Genomic DNA, 12,705 nt, shown 5'->3' with positions numbered 1-12,705 from the left:
AAATTGGCAATGACTGCAGCGTACACCCAGGCAAGGCCCAGCGGCCCTGCTGATCCTTACCGAGTTGCACTGTTCGCAGTGCTTACCTATACTTCCTATAGGTGAAGAAACGACGGTCTGTGAGCTGGCACCGTGAGGCACACCTACAATCTAAGCGCTCTGGAGAGTGAAAGGGGAGGATCTCAAGTTCAGAGTCAGTCTAGACAACTGGTTGTGTCTTGTTTTGTTTTAAAGAAAGGAAAAGGGAAAGGTGGTGAGTCATCTTGAGTCTCAGGGAAAATTCAGACTCTTGCAAGCGCCTTCTCCAGCAGGTAGTCTTCAGCATCAACGCTCACTGCAACATCCTCTTTCCTTCATGGCTCAGCTCACATCTGTAATTATATGTTTACATGTGCACACCTTTAATTGTGTGCATTTCCTTTCCCTGATGCTCCACCCCTGGGGGTGGTGCTGGGATCTGCACCCTGTGGTTCATTAGGGGGCCCAGTACAGCAAGCTTATTAGAAATGTAAACACTGGTTGAAAATTAACATGGGGGAATGAAAGATCTTTTAGCTGTAGTTTGGTCAGTTGCGAAGGGTGGCGGGGGTGTATGAGGGGGTAGGACACCAGGAGCTCAGCTCTGCTACATGAGACTTTATCTGGCCACCTGCTAGGGGTCTGAGCCCCTGAGTAAGACAGGCTTGTGTGTTCTGGGTATGGAGATCAATATCTGGCCTTAAGCTGTTCAACAGGGAACAGAGAGCTGTAGCAAGGCTCTGCTGCCAGGCAGGGAGGCAAGGAGGCTGAGACTTGCCAGAGGCCTGGAGGCTGGGAGGCCAAGAGGCTCTGACCCCACACCTAATGACATGTGATTTGGGAACAACCTTTAGTCATGGACTGCAGCTGCTTTGCCTCCAAGGGCAAAGATGGGGCAGTTTGAGTCATTCTGGACACCAAAGATTGGGACAAGCTATCTCTGAAGCTGCCTCTGGGTTGACTGGGACTCTGCCCTGGAATTCATTTCCTGCTCAGGAGCGGGAAGCTCCTTGCCATGTTCTTCCTCGTGCACCTCTTTCGGTGACAATGTGAGCTGCACAGGTGGGCTTGGTACCCACTCTTAGCATTCTCTTCAGTGTTCACGGGGCTCAGACTCTAGGATATATATTGCACAGCTGGGGTGACCACTCTAATGCTGCTCTTGGAGAGAGCCTTGTTCAGCCTACCCTACCTCCAGCAGCCAGGCCAGGGAAGACATGTCTCAACTTGGGAATAGCAGCCAGGCCTCATCTCAAGTTCCAGGCCCCATGCTGGGGCCAGACAGATCCTGAAATACAATTAGTGAGTCGTGCCACCTCAGTCCAACTCCTACCAGGCCTTCAGCTCCGCGGCTCGAGGCTCCCCATGGCGGGCTTCATTTTCGTACATCCCAACAGGCAGAGCTGTTTGCTTCGCTGACTTGTTCAAGGTACTGCTTTTCAAAACACAGCAGTTGTAGTTTAATGAAACATGAAAAAGAAAACCCTCCCTGTATTCCTCACCCCCTGCCCGCACAAAATAAATAAACCCACAGTACAGAGGACCTGTAACTGGAGACGGTATGCCAGCCAGCCAGCAAATGTCCAAGTCCTTAGTGAGAAGTAGAGAGGGCAGAGGAGACCTTTGTAAATGACAGCAACTACGGAACTTGGCTTGGTTCCAGTTGGGGACCATGGATAGGATGACATGTACTACCCAAATTGAATCTCCTGGAGGTGGCACGTGTCCCTTACACTCAGTTTCCAGCCCTTGATGGAGACGAAAGATTGAGACCTCTCATGGAATATTTGCAAGCATAACTAGTTTGTGTGTGTGTGTGTGTGTGTGTGTGTGTGTGTGTGTGTGTGTGTAAATCAGAAGCCCATCAAATGAAAATGGATCAGTCACACTTGGAGGGGAATCCAGAACTCTCCCAACAGTGGCTAAGCCGGCATTACCCAGACAGAAATGTCCTGATGTTAGCATCTGTAGAGGGTGGTACCACCTGGACAGACTTGGTTGGGCCCGGGAGGGGACTTTCTACACAAACAAGCCACAGCAATTAGAGGTGAGCCACACAGGCCATTACGTTTAATGGCCGCAGAGGTGCTGCTTGCTTCTGTGTGTGCCCAGTCAGTCATAAATGTCCACTGTCCTCACCCCCTGATTTGTGTGGCTTCACTACAAACACAAGCTTCTTGGTGAGTTTGGAACTGCTCACAACAGCTAAAGAACCCCCACCACATTAAACAACAACAACAACAACAACAACAACAACAAGCTTTAATAGGTTTCCCTGGCCAGAGGGAGAGAAATAGACCATGTGCCAGCCCCACCTGTGTGCCCTTGTGATCCATGAGGCTGAGCCCACAGTCAGAGGTCAGTTTACAGTCATCAGTAAAGGAAGGGGCATGCTGAGCCTCTGATCCTTGCTTTCTCTTTCTAACAAATCCTTCTGTCCTTCAAGGCCCCCTTCAAAGGACACTAACCCATGGTGTGCTTCTGCCCTCCCATAGGCCCATGACGTCACAGAGTGAGTATGAGCTCCGGAGTGCTCTGTGAGGTGACACCTGCTCACTTCTTCCCTAGTTGTCAAACACTCTCCTCAGAACACGACAACCCTCACTCAGAGCCCCTGTGGTTATTGTACAAGATCCACGCAAGACTGAGCCTGTTGACATAGGGAGGAGAGTCCACGGGGCTCCCTTACCTTTCTGCAGGGACAGACAGGGTCCAGATTGACATGTAGAGGACAAATCACCGATTTCTAACCCAGTGGGCACACTCGAAACAATTCCAGTAATGAATACCAGCAATCACGCACACTTATGGAACTCACCAAGTATACACACCGCGTACACACCAGCTCTTCTACAGCTAGGAAGGGGCAGCTTTGACCTCTAATGCGCAACTCTAAAGGCCAAGGATTTAAGCTTTCCTCCACTCCATTTGCTGCCAGAAACAGCAACAGCAAAGCAACTGAGGTTCACAAGCCATCGCTCACAGTCCACCCACTGTTCCACGTACTTTGACCTTACTGTCCCTGGCAAGAAGACTTCATAGACTTTGGTCCCCAACATCCATAAGGCTTGAGCCACCAGAGATTCTGTGCACTCATTTAAGATGGTCCCAGGCTGATTATAGACAGAAAAAGTTGTGTCCCTCAGCAGAAACAGATTCTATTCCAAAGGAGTGTCATGGCCTCACTCAGAGTCTAGGCTCTTCCATGTAAGCTGCACTCTCTCACTGACAGCCTAGAAGTGGATAGTGTGGTAATGGCAACTGTGATTCAAAGATGTCACATGATTGGCAATGGGTCCATCTCCAATAAGCCCATCATGATGACAAGGGCCAAATCAGTCCTGTGATAGAGATGGGTCACATATGCACTACAGTATATATTTTGGGGGCCACCAAGTCATTACCAAGTCAAGTGTGTGTGTGTGTGTGTGTGTGTGTGTGTATAAGTATATAAGTATGCTCTGACCTATGGGAAGTGAGCTTTAGGAACCAGGTGGAGAATGACCTGTGACCAGCTGTGTTTCAGGAACTATGTCAAGCTTACAATTCCTAATGTGGTGCTTCTGAGTTTGGGGGAACTGTAACCAGGGAGGCTCCCCAAAGTTGCAGAGACTTCTTGGAAGAGGTTTTCCTAGACTAGCCTTGAGGTCCTGGAGTCTACTGGTGACCTGTGTGGTTGAGGGTCCTCGACTGACACTGTGCAGTGAGGAAGTGGACCGCACAGTAGGAGACAGAAACAACAAGGACCCGTGCACTCCCCCTACCCCCAAGGGCCCACTGCCCATCCTCCTAAAGAAAAGCGTGGGTCTAAGACCTAAAGCCTCTGTGGCCTCGGGAAGCTTCCAGAGCTGTTGAACAACGGGCACTCCCAGACAGGAAGCTGGTTCACGTAGCGTCCTTCCCAGTGGCAATCTTGCCTCCCTGACTATTATGTGTGACCTCATAGGCTACCCAGCATGGGTGCGGCAACTGGAGCTTCTTTGTTCCTATCTCCTGTGAGAGGTTCCTAGTGCTCATAGGTTGTTTTGTTAGCTTACCAGATCTTCCGTTTATTGTGACCTTACTGAAAGGTCTTCTATCATTGAGGAAGTATAGAGGACTCCCAGCCAGGAAGTAGGTGGGGCTCTGGGGCCACTGACAGGCCTCAGGCTGGTATGCAGCCCTTGTCAGGACGGTGGAGGAGCAGAAGGAGATGGGTGGACTGAGAAACTATAGGAACGAATGAAAGATGAAGGTAGCCAGTCCAGGAGCAGCAGGCTAGAGAAGGAAAGGGCAGGTGGTGCCAAACCCTGGCAATGTCCTCCTAGAGTGGGTGACACTGATCCGGAGGACTGTGGGTGATCTTGAATGAGAACTTTAACCTCTCTGACTCTGGTGTTGGTCATGCCTGGCCATTGTGCAGGCTGATACCGACTGGGCTGTGCCTCTGCCTTTAATGCTGTTTGTAGCTGGTTAAGTCTTTTCATGTGGCTCACCTGACAAGCTAACGATTGGCAATTTGCTATGGTTTTTACTGGTCATATTTACTACACCAGCTGTGATTTAGAGAAAGGCACATTTTAATGCAAAACTACCACTGGGGTCCCCAGAAGGACACAGCAAACCTATGTGTGCAAGTACTTAGCAAACTCAGTGTGGTGCAGGTTTTATTCAGAGAGGAATTTTCTTTGAGATGAAGTTCCTCAGGTCCTGGGCATTTGTCCAGCCAAATAGACCTGCTCAAAGAAAGACTGCATCTTTACAGGTAGCAAAATTAAGCTCTTAAATGTTCCCTGGGCTTGTTCAGTTGTTTGGGTTTTTTTTTTTAACTGATTATTTGGGGGTGGACCCCCACAAACCAAATTCACAGGAGGCAGCCGTCCAGGTCGCGTTTCTGCTTCTCCATTTGAAGAGCAAGGTGACTCCAGGCCAGATTGGATCGTTGGATTTGTTCCCTGTGGCTTGTACTCATGCTTGTGAAGGGCTCTGGGGTGTCAAGCAGGCCTTCAAAAGACTGGCAGAGGAATATCACCTAGGAGACAGAAGTGCCGGGTAGCAATCCACAGGGTCCTAGAGGAAGCTGGTGGATAATTTGATTCACCACAGAATGTATCAGAAATCACAGCCTGACTTACAGAATCTCTTGGATGGAAGTAGATAAATGTGGAAGGCACACGGGGATACTAGAGTGGCCCCAGTATGCCCGTGTAGTAGCCAGAGAAGGGTCAGAAAGGGGGCTCATTTGTACTGACTGAAGCAGGCGACCTGTGACACTGATGCAGAGGAGAGTGCTTCTGGTTAGTCCCCTCCGATCACTAATAATTTTTGTTTCCACATGACAATTCAACTCGTCTTTGCCATATCGTACAGCTAGCTACCTCTTCTCTCACCTCATTTGGTGGGAGGCATCTATGTCCAAGACAGCAGATCAAATGCGGAGCCTTGAGATGCCTTTGATGCCCCCAGGATGCTCACGCTCCTCCCCAAGGTCCTGTAAGTAGTAACAATGGCTTGAAAGAAGAGACTCTTTGGTAGAGCTGCCTTCAAGTTGAGCAAGGAGCTGCAGGAACATAGCTTTGAAGGTGATCAAAGTTCCCTTGTGGGCTCCTCGGTGACAGAACTGCCTTTGATTCAACCAAGCTCCAATAAACTCACTGGCTGGCTCACCAAGCTAGGCACGAGTAGAATCAGTGCTTTGGTTTGTTCTATCTGAGGTGAACAGATATTTATTCGCATCTCCCAAGAAAGCAGCATACAACATAGTCTGATCTCCACCCACCTCTGTAGGAAACTTGAAGCTGGCCAGATTGTAGCAGACAGGTCTTGAAGCCAACAGAGTCTTATTTGCATCTAGGGCTGAAGCCAGGACCCAGAGCTTTCGAGAAGAACCCACATGGAAGTATCTTACTTGAGACCTGCCTACGTGTAGCTCCCTCGGGTCACATTGTGCAAACAGGAGATGAGGAAAGGCCTGGTCCTCTATTCTCTCAGTATGACTTTGACCCCACAGTGACTCAACATGTTTCGAGCATGAATAAAGTGCCCTGTGCCTCTAGCAATTCAGGGGAGGGGGTGGTCAAAACACACCCTTCTGGGGTCGACCCACTCCTCTGCTGACTCCTAACTGGAATTGCCACTGCCTTCCCCCCCAGTCCAGTATAGATTAGCAAATGAAAATGCAGAACGTTGTTGCATCTGAGTTCCAGATGAACAACTGTGATGGTGTGAGCATATCCCAAGTGTTGGGTGGGATATACTTACACCAGGGTTCCTTGCGTTTGGGGCGTGGCCGACATTTTGCATTTACTCTCTTCTTTCCCAAATGATGTGGCTCACCAGAGAACAAAATCTCTCCCAGTGACTTGTGGCTACGCACAGGAGCTCTCGCCGGGCAGATCCTCGGGCCTCCCTAACTGAGCAACCTCCACCGTGAAGTCCTTGGCTCTACATAAAGATACAAGGGAGGTCCCCCTTCCAGGAAATCCATATTAGCTGTGTGACCAGGCTTACCACAGGCTCACACAGGTGGAGAACTGCAACACAGAGCGCATGTTTGAGAAGCTCCCTCTGAGAGCCTGGTGGAGAAGGCCCAGGGGGCATCAGAGTCCTGGGGAGAGCTTGCACCCCAGGCAGGCAGGGAGGCTTCCCCGTAGGCTGGGGCCATCTGGGCTTAGATGTAAGCACCTGGCAGCTGCTGAGCGGGAAGCGGCCCTCCCTGGGGGTGCGCGGGGTCCTGCTTCCCGCCAGCCCTCGGTGGCCATATGGTCAGCAGAGCAGAGAGCTGGAGCTGCAGGGAGCCGATCCAGACGCCTTCGCAGGGGCGGTAGGCAACTACGGGTTGTGTTCGATGCAGTCTGGAGTCTGGTCCATTTCTGGGAAGGTGAACACACGCATGCAAGTAGGCACACACATAACAGTCTGCAGCCCTCTGGCTGCTTCATCTCAAAGAACCCTCAGGTTCCGAAGGAATCTAATTACGTTTTCTTCACCCCCATTCCCACCTCACCTCACCTCACCTTGCCCCACCCCGCCCCACCCCGCCCCACCCCACCCCGCCCCACCCCATACGTGTCTTGTATGAAATTTAATTGCCCATAAAGCACAGCACATCCCTGACCAGGTGCCCATCCAGTGGCAGAGGCTGCACTGGGTCTGAGGCATGGAAGATGCAGTAATAGGGGTTTCTCCTGGGAGGACACTGGAGCACCTCTCCAGTAACATGAAGCATGGGCGTCCTCCCAGCACCGCCCTGCTCAGGGCTGAGGGGAACAGAGTTATCATCTCTCTCCTGGCACTGAGAGGGGTCCTGTGAGGCCAGAATACCCTCCTTTTAGCTGCTGTGAGACCCCAGTGAGCCTCATGGCCCTGCTTCAGTATCCTAATATGGGCAGAGAGCACAATCATGGCTCTCCCCAGACCTCTAGGATTGCCCTGAGTCCAGCAGCTGTGAACCCTATGTCCATGAATGTGGGCCATCCTATAGGGTCCCAGTAATGTTCTGATCATTGCTGTGGGCTGGAGAAACTTCTCAGGGAATGAGCTAATGAGAAGCTACAGGGCTGAGGAGTGAGGTCAGTGTAGCAGAGCTGAACAGCACCCCCACTCCACCCCAACTCCTGACCCCTACTCCAGAGGAGAGCCAGACTCAGGGACCTGCAAATGCAGGTTGTTCTGTGTTGTGTGTCACCTCCTGAGCCGGTATGGGTGTCCTCTTCCTGATAAGGAAACATGTTCCAAAGAGGGGACAATGACCAGGGGCAGCTTTTTCAAGGGTACACGAGAAAATGGACATATAAATGGAAGTTGTCAGACACTAAAATGGGCCCCCAGAGCTACCTGCCATTGTTCACACACAGCCTCCATCTTTCTCCTCCCCAGAGGGCTAGCCCTAATAGCTGTTTGTCAAATGACTGTGAGACTTAAGTGGGAGTCATACAATAATGCCTCAGTTCTACCAGACTTTAGTAAAAACAAACAAACAAACAAGCAAACAAACAAACAAATAAACAAAAACAGAAGCCCCTGTCACAGGAAGAGCCGGCAGCAATGCTGTGGGGGTGCTCATGTGGGTCCCTGCAGAGTCCCCCAGGAGGACTGGGAGTCTCCTACCAATAGCCAGCAAGGAATATGAGACATGTGAAAAAAGGGGCCCTGGACTTTAGACAACAGCAAACCCATCAGAAACCCAGCAAACTCTAAGAGATCCCAAACAAGGACTCCCCACCCCCCACTCCAGCAGAGCTGCATTTGATGCACAATCCACAGAAACTGTGTGTGATAATAAATGTGTATCATTTTAATTGCTAGGTTTGGGAGCGATTTGTTTTGTGGCGGTAGACAATTAATACTTCTACCCAGGATTGGGAGGAAATGACGGCTAGGCACACACCTAATAGTACAGATGTCCAGAATGTATGAGGGGGTCTCAGCACAGTAATCAAAATAAACAACCAGAGGAAATGAACTGAAGATTTGAACCAGCATCTCACAAAAGATACATGAATAGACAATAAACATATGCTTAGTATCGTTAGTCATTTGAGAAATCCAAATTAAAACTATATTGAGATATATCTGCCTATTAGAATTGGACAAAATAATTTAAATCTGATAACACTGGGCTGACAATGAAGTAGAGCCATCCGGAACTCTCATTTGCTGCAGGTGCAAATATAAAATAGTGAAGGCATTTGGAAGACAGTTTGGCAGCTTCCTGTAAATGCATGAATCTCACAAGCCAGCAAACCCACCCACAGGTACTTACTGGAGATAAATGAAAACCGATGCTTGTACCTAAGAGTTACGCATTTTATTACTAACATTTCCCACTGCTGTGAAAAATATCTGACACTGGCAGCCTGCAAAAGAAGGGTTTGAAAGTGCAGTCCATCATGGTAGCCAAGGCATGGTGGCAGGTCGCATTGTGTCTGTGGTCAGGAAGCAGAGAGAGCTGACCTCCATGCCATCCCTGCATTCAGTCCAGAACCCCAGCTCTCAGAGTGATGGGGCTTCCTTTTCAGTGAAAGCTCTCTGGAAATCCCCTCACAGACATGCTCAAAGGTGCACCTCCTGGGCCAGTCTAAATTCCATCAAGGTGATGACATTAACCAAGAAACACATTTTTAAAGCCTCTTTTTCATTAACCAAACGCTGCTTAACCAATCAGAGCATGTCCTTACGATGTGACCAAAAGTGCATGCGTCCTAAGACACAGACATGCATGGACATCAGATACCTTCCGTTCAGTGAACAAAGCCAGACTCAAAGGGACCCATGCTCCATGATTCCATTGCTATGTCACTCTAGAGAGGCAAAATTATAATGATGGGAAACACTAGATTTTAAGACCCAGGATCTGAGGACCAGGGTGAGCTTGGGTACAAAGGGTGGGAAGAGTACTTTTAGTGGAGGCACTGTTTCTAACCTCAATTGTAGGAGCCGGTCAAAATCTGTATAAGTCTACAAAGGGTCAATTCTAAACGGCTTAAGACTTAATAAATCTGGCTTTAGATCAACATTTTAGGAAGACTATTGAGACCAACCAATAAGGAAAGGACAGCTTATTCAACTGGTGATGGGTACAGGGACCACAGGGAAAATTATGAAATTGGCCCCCTACCTCACAGCATATACAAGGTCAACTTAAAATCAAGAACTGAATGCTAAGGTCCTTTAACTTAGAGGCAGATCTACATAGCCTTGGTTGGCCAAAGGCTGCCCAAGAAAGTGCCACAAGTATGAGGTGAAAAATACAAGACACGTGAATTAGATCTCTTCAAAGTTAAAAACCTCTGACCCAGTTAGGTGTGGTGGCACAGTCCTCAGATCTCAGTGCTTGGAAGAACGAGACAGGGCTGCAAGTTAGAGACCAGCCTAGGATACATAGTAAGATCATTTGTAGTGAAGAAAACGAAAGACTGAAAATGTTCTTCAAACATCCATCAAAAACAAAACAAAAAAAACCTGAAGAGAGAGGGGTGGGAAGAGTGGGAGGAAGCGTCCGCAGGCAGGCTTAGTCATTTGAGAACTCCAAATTGAAGCTGTATTGAGTTATCTCCACGCAGAATCCATAAAAAGGCCTCCCAACTCAAAAAGAAGACAATTCAAAAATGGGCAAAGGGTCTAAATGACATGTCTGGATGGAAGACAGATGGCCGGCCAGTATGTACACGGAGAGACGGTCTCCATTGTCCCTGGAAATGCCAGTCGGCAGTAGGATGAGATAGACTATGACAACCACTGGTACAGCCACAGTCCTAGCATGGCCAGCAATATCAAGTGCTGGTTCCTGGAGCCCTCGGGAACTGCCGTGTGGGGACTCAGAGCAGGATGCTGCTATGGTCAGTGTAGTCAGCCAGGCTTCCCATGATTAAATGGTATTCCATGGCCCAGCCATTGCAGCTCAGGTACATACTCAAGAGAAGTGAAAGCATATGTCCAGACAGAACCTTGTACACAAAAGCTTATAGCCTTTCCAAGAGCTGAAAGCAGCCTGATTCCCCACCAGCAGGCGAGAGGGTAAATAAGCCGGACCCCTCCAAGATACAGCTCAGCCACCAAGAGGGAGAGAATGCTGGCTACCTGCCCCAACGTTGTGAGCCCTGCCCCTGCCCCAACACTGTGCCGAGTGAAAGAAACCAGAAACAGCTGGCCGTGAACCGTGTGTGATCCTGAGCCAGCAGAAGTACAGAGGAGAGAGGCATAGAGATCATGGGTAGATTCTGGGGCGTTGGTTAGGGCTGAGGCTGGGGGATGGGGGTGAGATTGCTGAACGTGATGATAGGATTTTTTTTTCTTTTCCTTTCTTTCTTTCCTTTCTTTTTTTTTTTTTTTTGGAGGCAATGAAAATGTATTAAAGCTGACGGTAGTGATGGGTGCAAAGATCTGCAAATATATTAAAAACCATTGACTCATGCAAGTTCAAATGCGTAAGCCTTACAGTATGTAAATTATGTGTCAGTAGGGCTATTCCATAAAGAGAAGGAGGGAGGGAGGGAGGGGCGAAGGGGAGGAGGGAGGAGTGGGGGCTCTGAGGATGGATTGCTGGGGTAGTACCCCAAGCATGACAAGATTGCTGTGCTCGAGGGCGATTGCTGAGGCCCCAACCAAACCCCACGTCTCCCCGGCTAAAAAGCCCATTTTTCCTTTGAAAGTTTATTTTATTATACAGGGCTAAGTAAGGCCATCTTCAAGCAAGTGTATAATGTACGTTGAGCTTGTTCCCCCATGCCCTCTGTCCTCTTTTTTCTCCTCCACTAGCCCTCTGGGTCTCACTCTCTGGGGTCACACCTATTTCCATGACCTATGTACGTATGTGGCTTTATCTGTCTAGAAACTCTAGGATTCACAGATGAGAAAAAACATGAAATTTGTCTTTCTGGGACTGGCTTAATTTGCTTGACATGATCATTGCCGGCTGCAACTATTTTCCTGTAAATGACAGAACTTCATTCTTCTGTCATGTCTCCTGACTGGGGAAAAACGTCGAGTTGTACACAGAGCACAATTTTCTTTATGCTTCCCTCTGTTGCTGAGTGTTTGTGTTGGTTCCATAATTTAGGTGTCATGAATTGGTTTACAATAAACCGTTTGCTTTTGAGATAGGGGATGGCCATTTCCTAGCCCAAGCTGACCTTAAACTAGCCACTCTTGTCCCTCAGTTTCCCCACTGCTGGGATCATAGACTTGTACCTCCACACCTGGCTAAAAGTCCATCTCATGGTGGTATCTTAAAGGTCTTTGCTTCCTACATCTGGAAGATGCCCCAGAAACCAGACATTTTTGTTCTGTGAAGACTGAATTTGGACCAGTCATAGACATAACAGTCCTCAGGTGGCCTCAGAGGTAGGGTTTGAAAGAATAGAGAAGCCACCAGCGCTTTCTGCACCCAGCTGGGCCCCATTGACTGTTGAAGCTTTAGCCTGGGGTTCTGCCTAGCTTTCTCCTGACTGCTGGCTTCCCAGGAGGCACAGCAGGCTCTGAGCTCTCAGGGCAAGAACTAGGTCATCTGCTTGTTTTTCCTGCTTGACAAAGAAGGACAGGGCCAGCTGTGAGAACTGAGGGCAAGACACAGCACAGGAGAAACGACCTCTTCATCACCGCTCATGTCCTGCTGGGACATTGAATAGGGGACCAGACTGCCTAGAGACAGGGTGCTCAGAACAGTCCCCAATAGGTCACCCCAAGACCTGTTGGTCAGGGGGCGTTCTCAGGCCTCATCCTAAACCCTTGGGTCAGGGAAGAGGAAAGAGGAGAAAGACCCTGGAGGGTCTATTGACAGACAGCCACTCCTTACCACTTGGGCCTCTCGGTTTCATCAGAGTGAGCCTGTGAGAGAGGTCACACAAAGAACAAAACAGAAGCCCCAAGTTCAGAAATGGCTTCTGTCACTTCCAGCATATCTCCTGGGTTTGGGATGCTGGGGTCTATGAGGAGGGTCTCCATGCCTGGGTTGGGGCACAGACTTTTATTTCCGAATATAAGTTTTAAATGCTTCTAAGAATTCCATTAGACAGAGTTGATCAGAGACTTTGTTGTTTGAATGAATGAATGAATGAATGAATGTGTATGTAGGCTGCCAAAGGCTGGGCGATCTCTTTGGGCTGGGAGGGTGGTTCTGTTTGTAAAGTGCCAGGCATGATAGTACACAGTTGTAACTTCAGTGCTGGGGAGGTGAAGGCAGGAGGGTATGGGGGGGGGGCGGGGCTT

General features: G+C 49.2%; 1 long non-coding RNA gene across 1 annotated transcript; it reads right to left on the bottom strand.

Moving 5' to 3' along the window:
- Window positions 1-307: 307 nt before the first annotated feature.
- On the bottom strand, window positions 308-3,005 carry Gm30143. The gene is made up of 3 exons (XR_375369.1): window positions 2,837-3,005; window positions 1,352-1,450; window positions 308-371 (listed from the first exon to the last, which is right to left on the bottom strand). It is a non-coding gene; the product is annotated as a predicted gene, 30143 (long non-coding RNA).
- Window positions 3,006-12,705: the final 9,700 nt, after the last annotated feature.

The sequence above is a fragment of the Mus musculus genome, chromosome 2 (genome assembly GCF_000001635.26).
Source record: "Mus musculus strain C57BL/6J chromosome 2, GRCm38.p6 C57BL/6J".
NCBI classification, from domain to species: domain Eukaryota; kingdom Metazoa; phylum Chordata; class Mammalia; order Rodentia; family Muridae; genus Mus; species Mus musculus.
This window is presented reverse-complemented; position numbering and strand designations above follow the sequence as displayed.